Source organism: Mobula birostris, chromosome 14 (genome assembly GCF_030028105.1).
Source record: "Mobula birostris isolate sMobBir1 chromosome 14, sMobBir1.hap1, whole genome shotgun sequence".
Taxonomy (NCBI): domain Eukaryota; kingdom Metazoa; phylum Chordata; class Chondrichthyes; order Myliobatiformes; family Myliobatidae; genus Mobula; species Mobula birostris.
This window is the reverse complement of record NC_092383.1, coordinates 86,013,218-86,039,335: the sequence shown is the minus strand read 5'-3', so window position 1 is coordinate 86,039,335 and position 26,118 is coordinate 86,013,218. Positions and strand designations below refer to the sequence as shown.

Here is a 26,118-nt window from a genome sequence, read left to right as displayed (position 1 = left end):
GAGTGGAAAGATTTCCTCCAACAAGAGAATCACAGAAATCCTATACGTACATAGAAAATTGTTATCAATATTTTATGACAGCTTCTGAGAATGGTTGAGGTTTCTGTCACACAAAGTCATACTGGGGTTAGAGGATGGGAATTAGTGGACAACATAAAAGTGGTGTACGTTCTGATATACATGCAACAAATAAATCTCACCTTTAATCATTAAAAGTGTATTAAATAACAGATCACCTTTGGTCCACCGTGCTCAAGTACCTATTGGTCTTACAATTCTGCTCTTTTGGTTTTGCAAGTACAAAGCAGATGAAATTGAATTTCATACTCTTTTAACAGGGTCAAATAATTTCAGTGAAAATACTGTGACAAAATCAATGACAAGTACACAAAGGTAAGAAACTATTTCACCTCAAATGTAAAGTATAAGGTTCTCTCTACAGGAGGGTTCACTGCGACTGTTTCCAAATATATTCAGTGGGAGAGAAATTTGTTTCTCTTTAACTGGATTTACACTTGTTTGACATGATTAACTTCAATGAAATGATGTATTGGAAACTGAGTATTCCTGATTTTATTGCACAGGCATTAAGCCTGAAAACAAATATAATTTTCTTAACCTAAATATTTAATAATTTAAGTATAGCAGTTGAAGCTCATGTTCTGAGTCATAAAGTCATTGTTATATATTAGAACAACAGGCTCTTCAGCCTGACTCATCCAAGCCAGACAAGAGTCCAGACAGCCACGAAACGAAGAAAACCATGGGGGCCATTCCAAGAACAGGTTCAGCTACATGGTCAGCAATGGTGTCTGTTGGAGAAGAAAACACCAATCAAACCCATTGTGCAACAGTTCTGATGAAATGTTTGTAAAGGAATATGGTAGGGTTCCCAAATGGCCTGGACAATCGTTACACTCTAACCAACATCACTATCATTGGTCATGGTCACATTTCTGCTTGTGAGACTTTGCTGTGAGCAGATTCGCTGCTGCAATTTCCCACAGTCAACAGTGTCTAATATTCATTTTCTGAGCTGCAGACATCCTGAGCTCATGAAAAATGCTGTGTAAATGTCAGACTTTACAAATGGCCAAGAATAAATGGTGAACAAGGACTAACCCTTTCCTTTTCTTTACCGCAGCCACACTTACATAATTGTGCTCAGTGTCATTGGAATTCTTCTCATACTACTTGTCATTTGTCTCCTCTGCTACCTGAAGAGAAAAAACAAGGGTAGGTTTTGTTTTTGCTTTCATTATTTCATGATGAATATGATAGCTAGCTGCTGAATCTTAATGAACTTGATCTGGCTGCAGTGAACAAAAAGCCAGGTTTAGAGTGCTGATGTGTTGGTTTACAACACATGAATGAATGGTGTTGCTCTCACTGTAACCTGGTGACTCCATTATTCCTGAAACATCAGGCGATGGAATCTCACATCAACTGTGGAATGGCAGAGAACCAAGAGTTTGGGTAGAAGAAAGATTTAGATGGTCTCACCTGTTGTTCTCAGTTTTGGGAAATTAGCTGTTGTACAGTATTTGAAAGTGTATTCAATAAGCTGTTCCTCAGTACAACCTCCAATTAAATGTAATCATTTGGACAATGTATGTGTAAAATCATACTTACGTGCAATTCTCCAATTAAAGATCAGGTGTATCTTTTACCAATCTATCACTCACTACATATCACTGGAGAAACTTCCCTGCTCTTATTGGAAAAGTTGCTGTAGATTAACTTATAGGTCTGCTTTGTTGAGATGATCCTGAGATGGGCACCATGGTAGCGTAGGGGTTAGCATGACGTGATTACTCCTCGGGGTACTTTGGAGTTTGGAGTTCAATTCCGGTGAAATTCAGTAAGGAGTCTCTATGTCCTCACCATCGAGTGTGTAGGCTTTCCCGGGGTGTTCTACATTTTTCCCACAGCCCAAAGACGTACCAGGTATGTTATTTGGTCATTGTAAATTGTCCCATGATTAGGTTAAGGTTAATCATGTTTGTCAGGGTTGCTGGGTCAGCATGGCTCAAAGGGCCAGAAGGGCCTACTCTGTGATCTATAAATAAATAAATGAGTAATCTTGTGTCCCTTCAATAGACTTTGTATACCAGTAAAGAGAGCTGTGAGTACAGTGATCTTCTGTGTGTTATTTTCAGATGGGGAAATTGAGTTGATCACTGGAAAATAAAGCCCCTGCAGCCTCATATCTCATTGGCTGAAAATTATAACAACTAATAATTCGACTGCTCCCCGTGACGTATTTCCTGGCTTCTCTCTCTCTCCAACAAACCAGACAGTTACTTTCAGCCTTGTATTATCGCCAAGTCACTGTTTGTTGCATAGATCTGAACAGAAGGAATGCATTCTTTTCCAAAGAGAAATTCCCTAAAAGTTCAATACCTGAGATACAGGCAGAAAAGTGCTCTGGATGCTCAGCATGTCAGATGGCAGCTGTGGAGAGAGGAACAGCTGATCCTTCAAGGCAACGGTCTTGCATCAGAACTGGAAAATGTGAGCAATAACAAGTCTCGAGGTGCAGAGGAAGCACGGAAGCAAGCACAAAAAAGTGCGATTCTGATAGAGTACAAGACAGAAAAAATCACTAGAAAAGAAAATGTGTGAGGCAAAAGGTGGGTGGTAATAGGATTAATGAAGAATTAAAGATGGGCGGGCTTTGAAATTTGATATCTTCATTGGTGACATTATCCTCATCAGTAACAGAGTGTACTGCTCTTGATTTCCTTTGACATTTCTCTTTATATTGTTAACTACTATTAATAAAAAAATGAGACGGGCTTTGGGAAGTAAAATCTGTTCACAACTCAACTTCCACTGTTCTGCCCTCACTCAGGAGTTTTCCCTGTTTTCTTAAGTTAGTCAGACAGGTAAACTCCAGTCCAGGTGTAGTTGTAGTCTGAAGGCAGTTCTATTGTCCAGCAACACATTACAGTAAGCCAGGAACTCAGTGAGCAAAATGACAGTGTTTCTAGATGATCTCACAAGAGATGGATTTAAATATTATTATAAATTCATTTGACTCGTAACAAAGTGTTTCTGAATGAAAAAAATATACAAATGATTATAAAATGGCCGACCTGATGTCGAAGGTCAATTGCTTAGAAACACAGTTGTAAGGAATGAAAAACAGCTGCAAACTTACAAGTAAGCAGTGATATCTAGTGGCTAGAAATAAAATAGCAAACCATATCGGCGGGGACATAACATCCACTAATAGTCTCAGGTCATCAAAACCACTTATTGAGAATGGAACATTCAGATTCTGTATGACCCCAGGGTGAGGCAACAGATTAAATTGTTGATCTCAGTGTTGAATTTGAAAAGTGTTTTTTTATGGTCAGTTGGAAAATGAGGTGATTTTTATTTTGGGCAGTTTGTTCCTTCTGTCTGAGGGACAATCTGCCACAGAGACCTGGAGAGATAATGAGAATTTTGTCAGATAATCTGCTCCACCATATTGTGAGGGAGAAATCTGATCTAAATGCACACACAGACAATGTAGAAAATGCTTGGTAGATCAGACAGAATTTTTAACAATGAAAAACAATTAAAATGTCAAATCCAAAACCGTCATTACACTGTACAAAGATGGTAAACATTAGTTTTCAGTAGCAGAGAAGGTGGTGGGGGGGTTGTAGAAACTATGATCCTTTCTGAACATTGTGTAGTAACCAGAGCAGAGGATTGCTCTGTGTGGAGAATCATTACTGTGTTGCAGCTGGGGTTCCCGTGGTTCTGTGATTCAGTATGGGGGTCATGGTAACCTAGCGGTTCAGGTGAAGCTATTACAGCTCGGGGCGTTCTAGAGTTTGCAGTTCAATTCCAGAGCCGTTCTGAAAGGAGTCTCTGTATGCCCTCCCTGTGGGATGCATGGATACACTCCGGGTCCTCCAGTGTCCTGCCACAGTCCAAAGACGTACCAGGTAGGTGAATGAGTCAATGGAAATTGTCGCATGATTAGGATAGGGTTAATCTGGTTTGTCGGGGGTTGCTGGGGTGGCGAAGCTCAAAGGGCTGCAAGGGCCGACTCTGTGTTGTATCACTCAATAAATAAGTAAATACATATTCATGCCTGTGCTCCCCTCATGGAATTTTTAGCAGTAATGTTGTATTTTCCAGAATCGAAGCACAACACATCTCACGGAGAAGGCAACAATGAAACCCAGGTACGGACATGAAGTATAAAGTGTCTGAATGTTTCAGAATGTTTAACAATTGGATTACATAGGAGTTTACAGATCATTCATTCCCCCCTCCCAGTCCATTCCAGTATTAATATTTTACACAAACCTCTGAACACCCCTCTCACTGAATCCCATCAGCATATCCTTCCAGTTATTTGTCCCTTGCTCTCATGCTCATCCAGATTTTCTTTCAGTCTATCCATAATATTTTGCGTTACTATTCTTCAAAGTGGCTCCAGGCCTGATTATCATTACCAAATGGTGAAAAGTGAGGTTGGTCCTTTCTCTACTGTTGGAGATCGAGTGTCTAATTGTCTAAATCTGTCTTTGGGTTTAATAATTTACCAGCTTACATTTTGTGTAATCCGTCTGAGTCTCAAACTCTGATGTGAAGTCAGAAAAATAGGGCAAGTCTATTCAGAAGAATAAACTGGGGATGGCACGCTGGCATAGCGGTTTGCGTAACGCTGTAACAGCGCCAGCAACGTACATTCACTGTGGCTGCTGTCTGTATGTTCTCCCCATGACTGTGTGGATCTCCTCTGGGTGCGCCCATTTCCTCCCACATACCAAAGTCCGTTACTTTGGTCACATGGGTTTAATTGGGTAGTATGGGTTTGTTTGGCCAGAATGGCCTGTTACCATGCGGTATATCTAAATAAGTAAATATCTGTTCTCTGCTGACCTCACCCACCCAACTTTCTCACTCTACCCCTCAATCCTGACACCAGTATGAATATTCTATTGTCTATTCGGTCTGTTATAAACAACATTTTTTGTGATATTTTCCACAGTTTTCAGAATGTTTGTTTAATTTTTATTATCTTCTTCATTAAAATCCCAATTGATTTAACTTTGTCCTAATTGAATAATTAGGGTCAATGTTATCAAAGGGATTCAATTGTTCTCTCAACTTCATCAGTTGCTTTTCACTTTCTCAAAGGAACTGCAGGGTGGGGACTGTTGAAGGATTCTGCTCTGCCATACATTTTCCCTTGTTGGCATCACTTCCCCTCCAAGAGCTGTACCCTCAGAGAACTGTGTGTTCCTCTTGTGCATCCTCCAGTCTCTGAATCCCACCACCAATGTCAGTAGCTTCAGCTGCCCAAATCCCACATACTGGACAAATCCCACAAATCCATGAACTCCTGCAATTCTGTCCTCTTAACTTTTGTTTGTTAGAGATACAGCAGAGTAACCGGTCCTTCCAACCCACGAACCACTCAATTACACCCATGTGATCAATTAACCTGCTACAACAAACCATTTAGACTGTAAACCCTAAAAGTATTGTAATTTACCCAAATAATTCTCAAGTTAACATAGAGCATAGAACATAGAATAGTACAGCACATTACAGGCCCTTCAGCCCACAATGTTGTGCCGACCCTCAAACCCTGCCTCCCATATAACCCCCTAACCTTAAGTTCCTCCATATACCTGTCTAGTAGTCTCTTAAAATTCACTAGTGTATCTGCCTCCACCACTGACTCAGGCAGTGCATTCCACACACCAACCACTCTCTGAGTAAAAAACCTTCTCCAATATCTCCCTTGAACTTCCCACCCCTTACCTTAAAGCCATGCCCTCTTGTATTGAGCAGTGGTGCCCTGGGGAAGGGGCGCTGGCTATCCACTCTATCTATTCCTCTTATTATCTTGTACACCTCTATCATGTCTCCTGTCATCCCCCTTCTCTCCAAAGAGTAAAAGCCCTAGCTCAAGTTCATTTTCAACCTCTTCCCTTGCTAAACTCTGTGAAACACCTTCGACCAGTTTAGTGTGTTGGTGTTGTAAAGCAACATGCTGTTGTTGCCCAGTTAGTAGTGGGTCCGGACTAAGGATTACAGCCACTGAGTCATAAACTGTTGTCAAACATTCTGGAAAATTATATTCTACAAGCTGATTGAATGAATCAGGGTTTATTTAAAGAGAGGAAACTGAAGGTGTTCTGGTAGATGTCTGCAAGAGTATCAAATTGTTTTATAGAGTAGTGAATATGTTTCCACTTAAAGTTGAGAATAGAACTCTAGCTATAAACATAAGATAATTTTTTTAAAAATCCGGCAACTTAAAACCATAGATCAGAAAGCAAGGAGCCTTCTCCCTGCAACCTTTCGTGCCTCACCTTCCACATTCACCAACCAGACAATAGATAATGGAATTGATTTATCATTTCAGGAAACGGCCATGTTGGAAGAAAACATTGTTTATGCTGATCTACACCATGATCAAAACAATGAGGCAGCTGCTCAGTCAGCTAACAATGAAAATGGAACTGTGTATGCAAACATGAAATTTAAAAGGAAGTCACGAGCAGGACACTCTGTTATGGATGAGGACAACACCACCTACGCAGATATCAAATTTCAAAGCCAACCCACAAAGCCCAGACGGAAAGCTTTCTCTCCTGGTACTCCATAGGACTCAGAATAAGCTTGACAAAGTCATTATGTGGAGTAAGGCAGAAGATTTACACTCAGAGGCCACTTTATTTGGTACAGTTGTACACTTGTTTGAAAATGCAAATACCTAATCAACCAATCATATGGCAGGAACTCGATGCATAAGAGCATGCGTGTTGGCATGCCGCGCATTGCACACCTTCTGCACACCACTGTTGTAACGCATGTTTATTTGAGTTACGCAAACACGAGAAAATCTGCAGATGCTGGAAGTTCAAGCATCACACACAAAATGCTAGTGAAACGCAGCAGGTCAGGCAGCTTCTATAGGAAGAGGTACAGTCGACGTTTCGGGCCGAGACCCTTTGTCAGGACTAACTGAAAGAAGAGATTGTAAGAGATTTGAAAGTGGGAGGGGAAGTGGGAGATCCGAATTGATAGAAGACAGGAGGGGGAGGGATGGAGCTAAGAGCTGGAAAGTTGATTGGCAAAAGGGATACAAGGCTGGAGAAGGGAGAGGATCATGGGATGGGAGGAGAGGAGCACCAGAGGGAGATGGAGAGCAGGCAAGGAGTTATAGTGAGAGGGACAGAGGGAGAAAAGGGAGAGAGAGAAAGAAAGGGAAAAAAAATAACTAAGGGATGGGGTAAGAAGGGGAGGAGGGGCATTAACAGAAGTTAGAGAAGTCAATGTTCATGCCATCATGTTGGAGGCTCCCCAAACGGAATATAAGGTGTGGTTCCTCCAACCTGAGTGTGGCTTCATCTTGACAGTAGAGGAGGCCATGCATAGACATATCAGAATGGGAATGGGGTGTGGAATTAAAATGTGTGGCCACTGGGAGATCTTGCTTTCTCTGGCGGACAGAGCGTAGGTGTTCAGTGAAATGGTCTTCCAGTCTGCATTGGGTCTCGCCAATATATAGAAGATACTGTCATCTTCCTGTCAGTTTAAACCAGTTTGGCCATTGTCCTCTATTAGACCTCTGTTTATTTACTGATCCTTCGGGTTCGTTCAGGAGACAGGAACGACGAGCAGTCTTAGCTCTAATGATCATTTATTTTAAAGTACAAATAAACAGACAAATACTAAGCAACACGCACAAAATGCTGGAGTAACTCAGCAGATTAAGCAAAGTAAATGAAGTGTGAGAAATTATGCCTGGAGGTAAATGAATAGCAAAAGATGTGAAGTCAAAATGATGGCATCTCTGAAAAATCCATGACCTTTATAGTTAAGATCAGGAAAATCGATAGAAATAAACTAATTAATAGGCCACATAATTAAAACAATTACCTCTCGTGGGTAACTTGCTAATACTTAGCCAATGGAAAGTGAGGAAGGTGATAAACCGTTAGTTTAACTGCTATACCGGTTTCTGTCAGGGAGTGGGGACGAACTACTACTTACTGTGAAAAATACATAAATTTGTTAAAATGTACAAATCTTATAAGAAAAAGTATTGTTTTTAAAAAGCAGTGGTTTCCAACACCTCTGACCTCTCTCATTAACCAGGCATTGCGCGCACAGAACTGGAATTTTTTTTAAATCACTGATGTCATATTTCTTCTCCATTCCAAACTTTGGTCTGAACAACAGCTGAACCCCTTGATCATATGTGCATGCTTTTATGCATTGTGTGGCTGTCACATGACTGGCTGATTAGGTATTTGCATTAATGAACAGGTGTATTGGTGTACCTAATAAACTGGCCACTGAATCTATCCAAATAATTATTCTCTCAAGCTGATTGTGAGCTGCTTCTTTCAGACACACCCCTCTTCCAGTTCCCCTTCACAGGCAAGTATAGCCCATTGGCAATGAGTGTCTGAATCCAAATCATCTCTGTGTTACTACCCATTACACCACTGGCGTTTCAGGCAGCGATGAAAGTCCTCCATCGCTGGTGGTGTTCAGGGCTTCCTTCATCATGTCAGTAGCCTTCTCTCAGTTTTCACTATTGTTAGTCATGCAAATCCCAGGTTGAGACTCCGGAATACTATCACACTCAGATATAGGAAAATACTTCATTGCTGTTTCCACAGCAGTTTTGTTTTACCTGTCAGGGTTGTTAGTCCTGAGCTGAACAACTGAACCAGGAGGACTTATAGACTACACTTAGTCTGGCCTCTACTGTTTGACCTGTTTGACAAGGGTAACCCTACCAAGAGCCAAAGCATAATGCCTTGACTCCGGTCAATGTAGCTCTCCAGGTCATTCAGGCATACAAGCCTCCAAACCATGACAAGATTGTGATCCTCTTGGAGGCTAGATCTGGACAAGTCTAGTTCTTCCCATCTAAAGGAGGACACACTTAAAATGGACTGAGTACAGCAACATTTACCCAGAAAGATTCTTGGGATTTTGTGTTTGTTATATAAGGAGAGATTGCTGTATGAGGCTGACTGGAAATCTACTCCCTTAACTGTAGAGGCCAATTCAGTGAAATAAAGAATATAGGATATAAATTATATAAGGGTATAACACAGGGACTCACCCTGTCTGTACTGACCATTATTCCTATCTACCTAATCCTATCTGCCTGCACATGTTCTTACCTGTCCATGTGTCTGTTTAAATACCTTTTCAATGTTGCTATTGTATCTGCTTCCACCACGTCCCTTGGTAGACCATTCCAGGCACCATTTATACTCCCTGTGTAAAAAAAATGTCTCTCACATCCCCTTCAAGGTTTTCTACTGCACACCTTGAATGTAAGTCCTTTGGTATTTTATAATTTTACCCAGGGAATTATGACTATCTCTACTATCTATGCCTGTCATAAGTTTACACTCTTCCAATTGGTCACCCCTCATACTCTGACACTCCAAGTTTGTCTACACTCTCCATATAGCTATTACACTCTAATCCAGGCCAAACCATGGTTAACCTCTACTGTAGCATCTCTGAAGCCTCCACATTCTTTCTATATTGTGGAGACCAAAACTAAACACAATTACTCCAAATGTTGCCAAAGTTTTACACAGTTGCAACATGACTTGCTAACTTTCATACTCAATGCTGGCAATCATGCCGTATGCTGCCTTTGCTGCCCTGTTCACTTGTATTGTTACTTTCGGGAGCTGTGGACTTTCGTGCCACAATCCCATTGTCGATCAGTGCTCCAAAGGGTCCTGCCAGTTACTACATAACTGCATTTGACCTCTCAAAATGCAACACCTCATGCTTGTGTGATTTGAAGTCTATCTGTCTTTTCTCTGTCCCAAACTCCCAGCTGATCTACAGTGCCTATAAAAAGTATTCACCCCCCCTCTTGAATATTTGCATTTTTTATTATTTTACAACATTGCGAGAACATATGAGAAAGTGAAGAGGGAGGGATCCAGGGGGAGGTGATCGGCAGGTGGGGAATAGAAGAAAAGGTGAGGAGGAGAAACTGATTTTCATGCCATCAGGTTGGAGGTTAACCAGATGGAAAATAAGCTTTTGATCTTCCACCCTGAGGATGGCCTCATCTGATTATACACTGCCATAGGATGAGACAACAGATGAATGGTGATGTTAAATTGTACTTAATGAAGCCTTCAGGATAAAATCAAGGGAGCCATTAAGTGGTCGTCTCCTGTATTAACACAGTGTTAAAGGCACATACCTGCTTTTGTATAGTCAAGGGTTCATTGCTCAGCTCTGCAATAAAAGATATATATTTTGGGTGCCTGGTGTTTATGCTCAGAAGCTCTTGGACCAGCCACTAGTCTATTCAGATGTGCTGATCTCCCATTGTAAATATGCAATTCTGCAAAAGTTGCCTGTTTATTTTCAAAAATTGAAGTCAAATGTTAGGTAACAATAGCTACTAAAATGCATTTAATCACTTATTGTTGTCTTTTTGTTGAAAAGTATAAAACGTCACTGTACTGATGCTTGGAGAGAGCAGAAATAGATTCTCTGGATCTGCTGTGTTGAATAAAGTTCTTTTGTATCTCACACTTTCGGTTTCCATGTGGTTCAGTTCAGCACTCACAACAATCTCGTAGAGTTACAGAGCAATACAGCGCGGATAAAGGCCTTTCGGCCCAGTCTCTCCATGCCGACCAGAGGGCCCCCCAGCTGGTCCCGATTCAGGAAGGGAAAGTCTAGTGAACACACACCAGTGCACAGCGAGGGATCAGCAGGGGAAAGGATGAGCAGTTTCAAGTTCCTCAGTGCCAACATTTCTGAAGGTATATCCTGGGCCCAACATATTGTTGCAATTACCAAGGAGGCACGACAGCAGCATATTTCTTTAGGAGTTTGAGGAGACTTGGTCTGTCATTAATGATACTCACAGATTTCTGCAGATGTTCCGTGGAGAGCATTCTAACTGATTGCATCACTGCCTGGTGTGCAGGATCTGAGAAATCTGCAGAAAGATGTGAACTCAGCCAACTCCATCACGGGTACTACCCTGCCCAGCATCGAGAACACTTTCAGAAGCCGATGCTTCAAAAAGGCAGCATCCATCATTGAGGACCCCCAATACCCCCAGAGCGTGAGTGGGCCAGTGAAGGAGTGGAGCTTTGAGGCTTTGACTCAAGAGATTCTGGCAGTTTTGGCAGTTGGTCTGTGCAATCAAGTCAATCAAGATTTGAATAGATCAGCAGTAAGCCATTAATTAGACAATCAAGATTTGAATAAGCTCAGACTCAGCAGAAAGCAGCTGATTGGGCAGTCGAGGTCAGGTGACCAAACATTTTGAAAAGCTCAAACAGATAAATAGAGGGATAGCTCAAGCAAAGTGGCCATAGTGTGAGTTGGCCAGTGAAGGAGTAGAGCTTTGAGGCTTTGACTCGAGAGGCTTGAGAAGAGGCGGAGGACAAGCTAGATCGCAGTTAGTTTTTACAATGTCTCCTGAGATGGTGATGTGCCTCTCATGTAAGATGTGGCAGTCTTGGGGGAACTCCCCTCTCCTGCAGAGTCACATCTGTCAGAAGTGCATACAGGTGGGCGATCTGGAAGACTGTGTAAGGAATCTGGAGCAGCAGCTGGATGACCTTTGACTCATAAGGGAGAATGAGGCAGTCATAGATGAGAGCTACAGGGAGGTAGTCACACCTAGGCTGTTGGAAGCAGGTCGTTGGGTGACAGTCAGAGGGGGGAAAGCGAAGGTGAGCAGACAGGTAGTGCAGAGCACCCCTATCGCCATTCTCCTGAATAATAAGTTTACCATCCTGGATACTGTTGGTGGGGACGACCGACCAGGTGTGGGCCATGGTGGCAGGGCCTCCGGCACTGAGTCTGACCCTGTGGCGCAGAAGGGTGGGACGGAGAAGAGGAGAGCTGTTGTCATTGGAGACTCTATAGTCAGGGGAGCAGACAGGAGATTTTGTGGACGTGAGGAGGACACCCGCATGGTTTGTTGCCTCCCGGGTGCCAGGGTCCAGAATGTCTCTGACCGGGTGTATGACATCCTGGTACGAGAGGGAAAGCAACCAGAAGTCGTGATACATGTTGGGACCAATGACATAGGCAGGAAGAGGGATGAGGTCCTGAAGTGTGAGTTTTGGGAATTAGGCAGAAGGCTGAAGAACAGGACCTCAAGGGTGATGTTCTCAGGATTGCTGCCAGTGCTACGTGACAGAGATGGTAAGAATTGGAGGAGATGGCAGTTGAATGCGTGGCTGAGGATTTGGGGCAGGGAGCAGGGTTTTAGATTTTTAGATCATTGGGATCTCTTCTGGGGAAGGTGGGACCTGCACAGATTGGATGGGTTGCACCTGAACTCGAGAGGGAGCAATATCCTTGCAGGTAGGTTTGCTAGCATGGTTCGGGAGGGTTTAAACTATTTGCGAGGGGAATGGGACCCAGAGCGATAGAGCAGTGAAAGAAGTGCATGGAGTAAAGCCAGATCTAACATACAGAGAGGCTTTGAGGAAAGAGAAGCAGAATAAACAGTGTAAAGACAGTCAGGTAGAAGGGCTGAAATGTGTGTACTTCAATGCAAGAAGCATCAGGAACAAAGGTGATGAACTGAGAGCTTGGATACATACATGGAATTATGATGTAGTGGCCATTACAGAGACTTGGCTGGCACCAGGGCAGAAATGGATTCTCAATATTCCTGTATTTCAGTGCTTTAAAAGGGATAGAGGAAGGAAAAAGGGGAGGAGGGATGGCATTACTGGTCAGGGATACTATTACAGCTACAGAAAGGGTGGGTAATGTAGCAGGATCCTCTTTTGAGTCAATATGGGTGAAAGTCAGGAACAGGAAGGGAGCAGTTACTCTACTGGGGGTATTCTATAGGCCCCCTGGTAGCAGCAGAGATACAGAGGAGCAGATTGGGAGCAGATTTTGGAAAGGTGCGAAAATAACAGGGTTGTTATCATGGGTGACTTTAACTTCCCTAATATTGATTGGCACCTGATTAGTTCCAAGGGTTTAGATGGGGCAGAATTTAAGTGTCCAGGATGGATTCCTGTCACAGTATGTGGACAGGCCGACCAGGGGGAATGCCATACTAGATCTAGTAATAGCTAATGAACCGGGTCAGGTCACAGATCTCTCAGTGGGTGAGCATCTGGGGGACAGTGACCACCACTCCCTGGCCTTTATAATTATCATGGAAAAGGATAGACTCAAAGAGGACAGGAAAATTTTTAATTGGGGAAAGGCAAATTATGAGGCTATAAGGCTAGAACTTGTGGGTGTGAATTGGGATGATGTTTTTGCAGGGAAATGTACCATGGACATGTGGTCGATGTTTAGAGATCTCTTGTGGGATGTTAGGGATAAATTTGTCCCGGTGAGGAAGATAAAGAATGGCAGGGTGAAGGAACCATGGGTGACAAGTGAGGTGGAAAATCTAGTCAGGAGGAAGAAGGCAGCATACATGAGGTTTAGGAAGCAAGGATCAGATGGGTCTATTGAGGAATATAGGGAAGCAAGAAAGGAGCTTAAGAAGGGGCTGAGAAGAGCAAGAAGGGGGCATGAGAAGGCCTTGGCGAGTAGGGTAAAGGAAAACCCCAAGGCATTCTTCAATTATGTGAAGAAAAAAAGGATGACAGGAGTGAAGGTAGGACCGATTTGAGATAAAGGTGGGAAGATGTGCCTGGAGGCTGTGGAAGTGAGCGAGGTCCTCAATGAATACTTCTCTTCGGTATTCACCAATGAGAGGGAACTTGATGATGGTGAGGACAATATGAGTGAGGTTGATGTTCTGGAGCATGCTGATATTAAGGGAGAGGAGGTGTTGGAGTTGTTAAAATACATTAGGACAGATAAGTCCCCGGGGCCTGACGGAATATTCCCCCGGCTGCTCCACGAGGCGAGAGAAGAGATTGCTGAGCCTCTGGCTAGGATCTTTGTGTCCTCGTTGTCCACGGGAATGGTACCGGAGGACTGGAGGGAGGCGAATGTTGTTCCCTTGTTCAAAAAAGGTAGTAAGGATAGTCTGGGTAATTATAGACCAGTGAGCCTTATGCCTGTGGTGGGAAAGCTGTTGGAAAAGATTCTTAGAGATAGGATCTATAGACATTTAGAGAATCATGGTCTGATCAGGGACAGTCAGCATGGCTTTGTGAAGGGCAGATCGTGTCTAACAAGCCTGATAGAGTTCTTTGAGGAGGTGACCAGGCATATAGATAAGGGTAGTGCAGTGGATGTGATCTATATGGATTTTAGTAAGGCATTTGACAAGGTTCCACACGGTAGGCTTATTCAGAAAATTAGAAGGCATGAGATCCAGGGAAGTTTGGCCAGGTGGATTCAGAATTGGCTTCCCTGCAGAAGGCAGAGGGTGGTGGTGGAGGGAGTACATTCAGATTGGAGGATTGTGACTAGTGGTGTCCCACAAGGATCTGTTCTGGGACCTCTACTTTTCGTGATTTTTATTAACGACCTGGATGTGGGGGTAGAAGGGTGGGTTGGCAAGTTTGCAGATGACACAACGGTTGGTGGTGTTGTAGATAGTGTAGAGGATTGTCAAAGATTGCAGAGAGATATTGATAGGATGCAGAAGTGGGCTGAGAAGTGGCAGATGGAGTTCAACCCGGAGAAGTGTGAGGTGGTACACCTTGGAAGGACAAACTCCAAGACAGAGTACAAAGTAAATGGCAGGATACTTTGTAGCGTGGAGGAGCAGAAGGATCTCGGGGTACATGTCCACAGATCCCTGAAAGTTGTCTCACAGGTGGATAGGGTAGTTAAGAAAGCTTATGGGGTGTTAGCTTTCATAAGTCGAGGGATAGAGTTTAAGAGTCGCGATGTAATGATGCAGCTCTATAAAACTCTGGTTAGGCCACACTTGGAGTATTGTGTCCAGTTCTGGTCACCTCACTATAGGAAGGATGTGGAAGCATTGGAAAGGGTACAGAGGAGATTTACCAGGATGCTGCCTGGTTTAGAAAGTATGCATTATGATCAGAGATTAAGGAAGCTAGGGCTTTACTCTTTGGAGAGAAGGAGGATGAGAGGAGACATGATAGAGGTGTACAAGATAATAAGAGGAATATATAGAGTGGATAACCAGCATCTCTTCCCCAGGGCACCACTGCTCAATACAAGAGGACATGGCTTTAAGGTAAGGGGTGGGAAGTTCAAGGGGGATATTAGAGGAAGGTTTTTTACTCAGAGTGGTTGGTGCATGGAATGCACTGCCTGAGTCAGTGGTGGAGGCAGATACACTAGTGAAGTTTAAGAGATGACTAGACAGGTATATGGAGGAATCTAAGGTGGGGGCTTATATGGGAGGCAGGGTTTGAGGGTCGGCACAACATTGTGGGCCGAAGGGCCTGTACTGTGCTGTACTATTCTATGTTCTATACCCAGGACAGACCCTCTCCTCATTGCTATCATCAAGAAGATGTTACAAAAGCCCAAAAACACACACTCAATGTTTCAGAAACAGTTTCAATCCTTCCACCAGCAGACTTCTAAACGGACAGTGCATTCATGAACATCACCCCACTATTTTTCCTGGCTTTTTGCATTGCTTATATATTGTATAGTAATTTATGTTTTTTATTATGTATATCAATTATTATGAGAAAAGCTTATATCATGGTGTAAAACAAACAATCAGATAATCACCAACATTTGGTTTAAACAACATCCAAGAAGGAAATGGACACGGAGAAGCCCAGATGGGAACAACAAAAATCAAATCGACTACATAACAATCAATAACAGATTCAAAAACTCGATAACTCAATCTAAAAGGTACCCTGGAGCAGACTGTGGAAGTGACCACATACCGGTCATTTGCAAAATGAAAATAAAGATGAGAAAATTAAAGAAACCAAAAAGATCAGAACCACTGGATTATCAACAACCACAAATCAACCCTCATGTGAAAACAGAATACACAATCAAGGTGAAAAACCGTTTTCAATTGCTGCAGGATGAAGGAGGCAAATCTTCCTGGGACATACTGAAGGAATCCATGGTTTAGCTGCAAAAGAAACCATCCCACGAAAAGAACAGAAAAGTAAACAGAAATGGATAACTGAAGATAAAATACAATTGATGCAACAAAAACAGAGCATCAAACTAAGAGATAGCAAAGAATACAAACAACTTGATAAGACAATAAAAAGAAAATGCAGAGAAGCTAAAGACAGATGGCTAAATGAGAAATGCTCAGAGATAGAAATGCTACAAACCCATAACCCTGGAACAAAGTTGATGCACAATAAGATTAAAGAACTAATGAGGAAATTACCTTGCTCAGCAAGTGGATGCATCAAGGCAAAAGATGGCAGCTTAATTATGAACAAAGAGGAAATCCTAAACAGATGGACAGAATAAATATATATATATATATATATATATATATATATATATATATGAACTTTTTGAAGACCAAAGAGGAGAAAAGCCAAACATAAAGAAGAATCTTGAGGGACCTAGCATTCTAAAATCAGAAATTCGAGCAGCTGTAAATAAAACAAAACATAATAGAGCAACTGGTCCAGACAACATTCCCGTTGAAATGATACTGGCCTTAGAAGATTTTGGAATAGAGAAAATAACAGAAATAGCAAATGAAATCTATGTTCATGGGGAGATATCTGATGATTTAAGTAAATCAGTGTAAATCACTTCCAAAGAAAGAGGGAGCAACAGAATATGAGTTACATCATACAATAAGCCTGATGAGCCATGTGGCAAAAATTATTCTCAGAGTAATCATGATGAGAGCAAGATGCTGTTTAAAACCAGAAATCAGAAAAGAACAATGCGGCTTTGTGGAAAACACTGGAACCAGAAATGCAATTTTCATGCTACGGATGATCTGTGAACGGGCCATCCAGGTACATAAAGACATTTAGCTACGTTTCATTGACTATACAAAAGCTTTTGACACTGTCAGACAGCAAGATCTTTTGGAAATGCTTCAAGATCTTGACACAGATGGGAAAGATATATGTTTCTTAAGAAACTTATACTGGGACCAGACAGCATCCATCAGAATAGAAGGAGAAGTGAGTGAGTATGTATATATCATGAGAGGAGTCAGGCAAGGTTGTGTTTTTTCGCCAGACTTATTCAACCTGTATAGTGAAAATATTTTGAGAAGTATCAAAGACATCAAAGGATTCACAATTGGAGGCCGTAATATAAATAACATCAGATATGCTGATGACATCATGCTAATAGCTGACTCAGAAACAAAACGTCAAGAACTACTCACTATAGTGGCAGCAGAAAGTAATCGCAGAGGCCTCTCAATCAACACCAAGAAGACAGAAAGCATGGTCATCTCCAGAAAGACAAACATCCCACAATGTGTGATCAAGATCGGAAATACAAACATCAAACAAGTCAACAAATTCAAATATCTTGGCAGCCTAATGGTAAGTAATGGCAGGTGCGACACAGAGATCAAATACAGAATAGCTATGGTGAAAGAAGCTTTCCAAAAAATGAAGACCATATTAACAGACAGAAAGATGAGCATGTACACTAAAAACAGAATACTGCAGTGCTACATTTATTCCATCCTGACTTATGGAAGTGAATGCTGGACCATTTCTCCAGCAATGGAAAAGAGACTAGAAGCAGCTGAATTATGGTTCTACAGGAGAATATTAAAAATATCATGGACCACACACACATCAAATGAAGAAGTTCTCAGAAGAGCCCAAGCAATTCCATCACTCACACCAACAATAAGAGAAAGACAACTCAGATTCCTAGGACACATATGCGGAAAGATGAACTAGAAAAACTCATACTCTCTGGAAAGATCTAGGGGAGTAAACCTAGAGGAAGACCTCGGCTTATGTACATCAAAAGCATAGCCAGGTGGCTACACATCGAGGAAATGGAAGTCATCCAAAAAACGAAGGATAGATCTATATGGAAAACCATGGTCACCAAAGTCCGCATCGGATATGGTACCTAGACAGACAGACATGAATATCAATATACCTCTGTTGCAAAACAGCTAATTTCATGACAGATATTAAACGTGATTCTGATTTTCTGCATTCAGCCCAAATCTCTCAAAACCCTGTCCTTCCATGTACCCACTCAACTGCTTCTTATATGGTACTTCTGTACCTGCCTCATCACTTCTTCTGGAAGACTCCACAACTCAAACCTCTACTGCCTTGCAGCTATACCTACTCATGGGTAAGGCTTGGTGAGTATCCAGGTGTCCCTATGGCAGTCCTACATTGAGTTGAATGCTGATTGGCAACTGCTGTAAGGCCACTGGTGCCAATCTGTACTTGTCTCTGCTGTTCCTTTGGAACCATCAGCTGCATTGGGGGGCGGGGGGCGTCTGTTACATGGGCAACAGCTTGCTCTCTACATTGTACTGACTGGCTTGCTTATCACGTAGACACCTGGGACGCAATATCCATGGTCGACCCTGACCAGCCGAGGGCCTCTTATTATTTAGTTATTGTTTTTTCCCCTCAGTTCAAGCTGGTAAAACTTGAGGTATGACCAGAGCCAAGCACATTCATTTCTCAATTGCCAGGACCTTTCGGATTATTCTAGTGGTATTTAGTAATGTGAGATTTACATAAATATTTGCTGTGTAGATCTAATTGTTTAATGCTATTGTGTGGTAAATTTGGGAGATACCAGTTGTAGATATTACTACTGGGCAATGTACCATCTATCCTGTTCCTGTTCCACAGTTCTTCAATTTTCTCCTTTAATTCAGTGTACTTTTCTTTTTCACTGGTCGATTTCTATACATTGTGTGTGTTTCAGGTGGCTATATCTGTAAAGTTGTTCTTGCTTGTTTATACGACAAGGTCGCTCCACATATTCCTGCATTCTGAGGAATAAAGATCTAACCTGGTCAACCCGTCCCTGTAACTCAGTGCCCTCTAAACCGAGCATCACCTTGATATATCATCTCTGCACTGTTTTTAGTTTAACCATGTCTTTCCTCTAGCAGGGTGACTAAAACTGTCCACAGTACTCCAAGTGAGACCTCAACAACGAATTGTACGACTGCAACATAAAACCCCTATTCCTAAGACTGTAAAAGATTCTTCAGGCATGAGTTTCCCTGGGGAAAATGATTGTGTGATTTCCTCTTTCTGTGCCCCTCATGATTTTATATCCCTCTATAAGATCAGTAGTCCTCTACAAGGTCACTGAAGGAAATAATATTTCACCTGAAACTACAACTGGTGACAACTGGAGTCTGGGGCAGCCACAAACAGCACCGAGATTCTATCCTATTGAAAAATGTCACAACACATTGATCATTGTATGGTCCAACTCAATATCCAACAGTTTCCCCCACTGTTAATTGACCTTCGGGCTGTTCATCCAATGATTGTAAATGTGCTCAAGCTGAACAAATATTTGTTTTCGTTTGAACACGAGAGCCTCCTCTGCATCCTCTCTAAAACTGCCACGTCCTTCATATAATGAGATGTTTACAGCTGAACACAATACTCCAGTCTGGTATAACCAGGGTTTTTATAGAGTTGCTACAATACCTAATGGCTTTTAAACTCAATAATCTTGATGGTGTTGCTGCCTATCGTTACATATTGTGGTTTGTTGGTCAGGAAGCTAAGGATCAAATTGCAAAGAGAGATGCTGTCCCCCATATCTAGGAGTTTGGAGATGATTGTACTTGGATTATTGTATTGAAAACAGAGCTTTATTCATAAGCAGTCTAACACAGGTGTATTTTACTGTCTGGATGCTCCAGAGAGGAGTATAGGGGAAGGAAAATGGCCTCCATCATAGACTAGTTTTTGCAGTAGTTGAACTTCCATGGGTTGAGATTGTCTAGGCGGCTAATATTAATGTGTGTCACAACCAGCCTCTCAAAGCACTTCAGAATAGTGAATGTCAGAGCTAACAAGCAAAAGTGGTTTCGGCAAATTACCTTTGGTACCAGGATGATAGTGCTCATCTTGTAGCAGAAAGGAACCTCAGACAGAGGCAGGGCAAAGTTTAAAAAATGTCTGCCAAATCCCTCACCAATTGATCCACATAGGATCTGAGAACTTGGCCAGGTCCACCATCCAGTCCAGATGCTTTCCATGGGTTGAGTCTCCAGACCGAATTGATATCTGTAACAGTGACTGTAGGTTCAGGAGCATTTGGAGGCTGTCGGGGCAAGTGATGACATTCCAAACCCTTCCTGTTTAAAACATGCTTAGAATGCATAAGGTTCATTGGGAAGGGATGCAGTGTGATCAAACATATACTGCTTTCTTTTTGTAGCCGATTATAGCATTTAATCATAATGTCATGGTCTCGGCCATACCTTCCGTTTATTCCTCATGTTCTCCTAATTCCCTTTTCCGCCTGCCTTCCCATTCATCCTCCTGCCTGCCGTTCTCCTCCAGCCACACTCACACCCTCGTCAGCATCCCTGCTCTGCCTTGTTGCACTGCCGGCCTACACTCTCCGCTGGCTCGGTGGTTAAACGCTGCGCTCTCACCGCAGCAACCCGGGTTCATCTCCCGGTTCAGCCTCGCTCTCTCCTCTGCTTTCTTCCGCATAATCCTCACTCCCCGGCCTTCCCTGCAACCATTAATAAACACTCTTCAGATTACTATCCCTCTGTGTGAGTGTCCTGCATTTGGGTTCACCCGTTTGACGTAACCGAAAAATCTGGCCAACATGGACCCAGCGGACACAAACACCATCCTACAAGCTGTCGCCAGCCAGGGTTCCCTACTGGGACAGCATGACCAACTCCTCCAGAAGGTCATGGAGAACCTCCGTTCTCTGTCTGTTAACGTCACACAGATCGGGAACCAGGTGGACCGTATCTCCACTCATATCACTCAACACACACCTGGAACCCCACTCAGAGAGCCTCACGTACAAGAGCTGCAGCACAATGCCGGAGACCAGGGGAAGAGCCGGGGTTTCCTCCTTCAATGCTCCCTGGTGTTTCAGCAGCAGCCGCCGACCTACTCCACAGGTAAGTCCAAAGTTGCTTAGGTCATTAGGATACTAAGGGGAAACGCATAAGCATGGGCCACAGCACTTTGGGACAACCAACTTGATATCTGCTCCTCTTTCCCCAATTTCATTGCGGAGATGAGAAACGTCTTCGATCACCCAGTCTGGGGTAAAGGCGCCACTAAGCGCCTACTCACTCTCCACCAGGGCTCCCGCAGTATTGCTGAATACTCAGTGGATTTCCGGACATTAGCAGTCGACTCGGGGTGGAACGATGAGTTGCTCCAGGGGGTATTTCTGGGTGGACTTTGTGACCTGGTGAAGGACAAGTTGGCGGCGGGAGACGATTCTGACAGCCTGGATTCCCTGATCTCCCTGGCCACCAGGTTGGACAATCGCCTCCGGGAGTGCCGTAGAGAGAGAACTGGTCGTCCACCACCTTTGGACACTTCTCAGCTCTTCACCACCCCTCACCAGAACAAACCTCTCTCCCCCTCCTGCACCCCGAGTAGCTCCCAGCCCTGCCGCTTCTACCACCCCCGAGAGGAACCCACGCAGCTGGGGCAGGCACACCTTTCTCCCGCTGAACATATCCAGAGAATGAGAGCGGGCGGTCAGTCCGGCCACTTCCTTGCCTCCTGTCCCCTTCGGCCCAAAGGGAGGGCTCAGCAGTAGCAGGGGAGGGGGGGACCCTGGTGAGCCAGATAACCTTCCCTGTCGCCCCGCCCCGACCCCGGATGCAGCTTCAAGCCACTGTGTGTCATAATCAACAGTCCTTGCCTCTGCTAGCACTAGTGGACTCCGGACAGAGGGAAACTTCCTGGATGAAAACTAGCCCTCCAAGCCGGTATTCCTCATGAGCCTCTGTGTACCGCGCTGGACGCCAATGAGCTAGACGCTAGACTCCTGGCCCGAGTCACGCACTACACGGAACCCCTGCTTCTCGTTCTCTCCGGAAACCATCAGGAACAGATACGGTTCAATCTAATCCCCTCCCAAGCCCTTTTCGTTCTCGGCCACCCATGGCTAAGCCGTCATAACCCCCACGTCAACTGGCCCACTGGGAAGATGGTCAGCTGGAGCATGTTCTGCCATTCCTCTTACCTGCAATCAGCCCTTCCCCCAGTGGAGGTCACTGCTACCTCGTCCGCCTCCGAGCCCTCTGACTTGTCCGCCGTTCCCATAGAATATCATGATCGTGGAGAGGTGTTTGGTAAGCAATGGGCCCTTTCTCTGCCTCCACATCACCCTTACGACTGCACGACTGACCTTCTCCCTGGAGCCTCATTACCTATCAGTCGGCTGTATAGCCTGCCCCGTCCAGAAAGCATGCAAGCACGGTCCAAAAATAAAGCACAAGGTGGTGAGAAAGGATCTGAGGGTAATTTTGAAACAACTCACTGTCATGTTCTAAGGATAAAGTGCCAGATCTGCTTTGTAATGAGAAATTAGAAGAAAAAGAGATCAAGTCGCCAGCTGCTTTATCTAAGACTAAAACAGATCATGAAGATGAACAAAGCAGAGCCAAGAGTAATAAGCTGAAAAATGTGGCAGAATATGTGGAGGAGGTGGAGATGATCAAAAGTAATAAAATGCAAGAGAATCATAAAGTGGAGTATGATCAGTCGGAATCTTAATCTAACCTGCATACAGATATCAAAGATGAAGAAATTGTAGAAGGGAAAAAAGATATTGTATATTTCAAGTTAAAGGAATGGCATTTAGGAGAAAATGAAACAAATAGTACAAAAGAAAAATCTGAAAATACATTCTCAGAGTCTAGTGAAAAATTTGAAATTAATGAAGGAACTGATATAGAAAATTTCCAGTTGCATTTAAAAGAAAGCAGACTGAATACTAAGGAAATTGCACATGTTTCTCCAGGAAACATGGTGCAAATTGAAAAGTTGTTGAGATCTGAAGACAAATGAGAGGAGAGATCTGCTGTCGTGGATGAACCTGTTGAAGCCAAACCAGTTCTAACACCAGAGGAGGAAAGTCCAACACAATCATAAGAAAAGACCACAAAGGTTGAAGGTAAAGCAAGAAACCTGACCAGTGGTGTAAGTAGCCAGAGTAAACCAACCACTCGTGCAGCGTAGAAAGTAGCTGTCCTGATCACTTGTCTGTAACTGAGCAAGAAAAGCATTCACTGACTTCTACAAAAGAGAAGCCAACAACTGAACTAAAGTCAGGAAAATCTCCAGCACCAGTATTAGTTACAAGATCAAGAAATCAACCATCTCCTGTGATTAAACAAGGCCGTAAAAAGAGAAGCAAGTCCAGAACGCAAAAGATGACAACATAAAACTCAAGCTACCCAGATCCATGCACATTCGTCCCACGGTCCACGTCTCCCAATTGAACCCGTATCTGTCAGCCCTTTGTGCCCACCTGCTGAACCCCTTCCACCCGTCTGGGTCATCAACGATCCCGGCAAGCCTGCTGGTTCGCCTGGAGGCTCCTTTTGAGGAAGGGGGTTACTGTCACGGTCCCAGCCGTTCCTTCCTTTTAATCCTCATGTTTTCCTAATTCCCTTTTCCCTGTGTTTCTCCTGCTACCCTGTCTATCTCCCTCTCTCTGTTTGTGAGTCATTCTATTATTGGGGGTACATTTCACATAAATAAAAAGTACAAAAGTAATGTGCTTTCTCAATAAAACAATCAGTGGTTTAAGTTAAAATATTCATTCAATGTAATGTATTCAGTAGTTGCAAAGCTTAAGCATTGACAACTTTTTTGATATTTTAAGGGAAAGGATATTTTTGCTAGTTAGTTTGTCAACTATGTTATGAACAAACTGTATGCCATTACACACTTAGTCTAATGCTCTACTTTAGGTAACATACATTTTTAGGAGTTCTTGTGTCTATTCTGCCATATGCACAATGATTTTTTTTTAAGTTTTTATAAGAATTTAATATTTTGCAGATATAAATGTGATATGCTCAGTGCTGTCATTAAGGTCAGGAGTACTTTTTTTTTATCATAAATCTGCCTTACAGGTCCTTTTCATAGTTTTAAGAGATGTTATGCAAAACTCAAACCTGTGTGGATGTATGATATATCTTGAAGGATATCAGAAGCAGCATTTTCGTTAGTTTCAATGTAAAAAAAAGCAGGTGTGACATAGTTGACAATGAAAGTCCTATAGTTGACACAAGTAACATAGTTGACTGGACATATTTATTAACCATCAGCACAGTGTTTATTTCAAGGCAGAAGTGCCATTCAATTTTCAATTCATAGATAGAATTCAATGATGAATAATTAAAGGAATACAGAACACAATACATTTTCATTTACTTGAAACAAACACATAGTAGAGGAACAAGCTTTTGTACAGTCTGAATAAAATATTGACCAGTAACTGGTGAAGGGTTCAAACAAGTGCTTTCAATTCACACATTTAATCAGAATAAAATGTTGACTAACAAAATTCATACAAAACAGTCAATATATTGTATTTTACATTGACATTTAGAAATTTGACAGATGTGAGGCAAAAAAAACGTAGTAGAAGAACAAGCTTTAGTTTGACTAACTGGTGAATCATAGAAGACAACAGTTTTTTTTTATGTAATGCTTTGTTAAAATAATGAGTTCAAACAACTGTGGCAGCAGGGGTCCAAGTGAAGCCTAACCTAAAAATAGTACAGTAAAATCAATATTTAACAGAACATATTAACTACAACATTCAGTTGCACATCTTAGAAACTAGACCAGGTATCTTTATCGATTTCGACGTGACGCAATGTCACTGGCTTTGCAGGAGGAATCATTCTCACAATGTCCTCAAACAGGTACCACAGTACAACATCTCTTAGTGGCCAGAAGAAACAGTTGACTCCTATGTGGTGCATGCACTTTATCTGCACATGTGTCTCAGTGACTTCCTGAATGACTCCTGGGTAAATTTTACCATCGTATTTCAGAGCAGACCACTGGTCAATCAAATGAGGACCCACCGGATTTCGTCATCCTTGTTTTGTCTGCTTGAGGTAGCGCAGGGTTTTTTTGCTGAACTCCAAAACTAAAGTTATTAGTGTTCTCACACTGACACTCAAAACTTTGTTTTATGGTGCAAGGGCAGCTTACATTTCAGTATATGATTTCTCTGGGTGCCACTGTGACTACCTGGTAGATCCGCATAGTTGGGGGCAGCACTGGCAGAATACTTGGCATTTTTTTTGTAGCTTCTTCCACGAGATCCTCCTGGATGTAAAACACTCTCACAGTTTTGTTGTTTGCCAAAGTTCTGTAGAGGTGTTCCTCAGGTTGTTGGAAAACTTCACTGTCTGGGCCTCTGGTGGCGTAGCTAAGGTCTCAAGTCGGCACTTTTTTTTATCTGCTTCTTTGCTGTACTTTCCTCCAATAGGCCCTCTTGCTTCTTTTTTGTCTCTCACTCATCTCTGCCACTGTTTTGACCTTGCCTTGAGCTCTAAGCCTGTGCCATGCCTCTCTCTGCTTCTCCAAGTATGCTGACCATCTTGCAGGATCAGCATCCCGCCGAGCCCTGACTCTCTGCTGCTTCTCAGCTGCTGATACCGTTTAAAATCATCAGCACATATCCCTTTAATCGTCAGTCTCCTCTGGCACATGCAAGCCTAAACTATTACAAAATATACTGATCTATGGCAACTGATCCATTATCATCAGTGAACCATGTTACCCAGTAGGGTCACGTCAACTATGTTACTCATGAGTTGGCCCTACTGGGTAACTTAGTTAACAGATAACATAGTTGACAATTTTCCTATTTTAGCCCCTAATTTCAATGGTAGGCCTTGCATGGCTGACCACATGTCACTTTCTTTATCAGGTTAACCTTAAGTTTCAACATATATTTGAATTAAAGTCAGAAAAGAATTGTAAACCATAACAATGTACCGAACATAGTTGACGGTCAATTAATATACTCCTTGACAATGAGCTATTACAGATAAAATATTTTTAAAAATGAGAAGACACTCACCAGAATGTATTCAAAGTGGCCGCCACTGAGAGAAATGACATCCTGTGATGCTGGTCACATGGTTTTGGGACAAACCATTTTTCAGTTACGGGGGGGTGTTCTGTCAGTAACATAGTTTATTAATGTCCGTAAAAGTTTTGTCAACTAAGATAATTATTTCATTTAAATGTGAAACTCAATTTTAAAAAACTGTAT

General features: G+C 42.6%; 1 long non-coding RNA gene across 2 annotated transcripts in view; it reads right to left on the bottom strand.

Annotated features, from left to right (window-relative positions):
• LOC140210047 (uncharacterized) overlaps positions 1 to 26,118 on the bottom strand; it is a 55,643-nt gene continuing 29,525 nt past the window's right edge. For both annotated transcript variants that reach the window (XR_011889134.1, XR_011889135.1), the window contains exons 2-4: positions 25,924 to 26,023; positions 1,155 to 1,217; positions 1 to 812 (exon numbers count right to left, since the gene is read on the bottom strand). This is a non-coding gene — a long non-coding RNA (uncharacterized lncRNA). The remainder of the gene's footprint in view (positions 813 to 1,154; positions 1,218 to 25,923; positions 26,024 to 26,118) is intronic.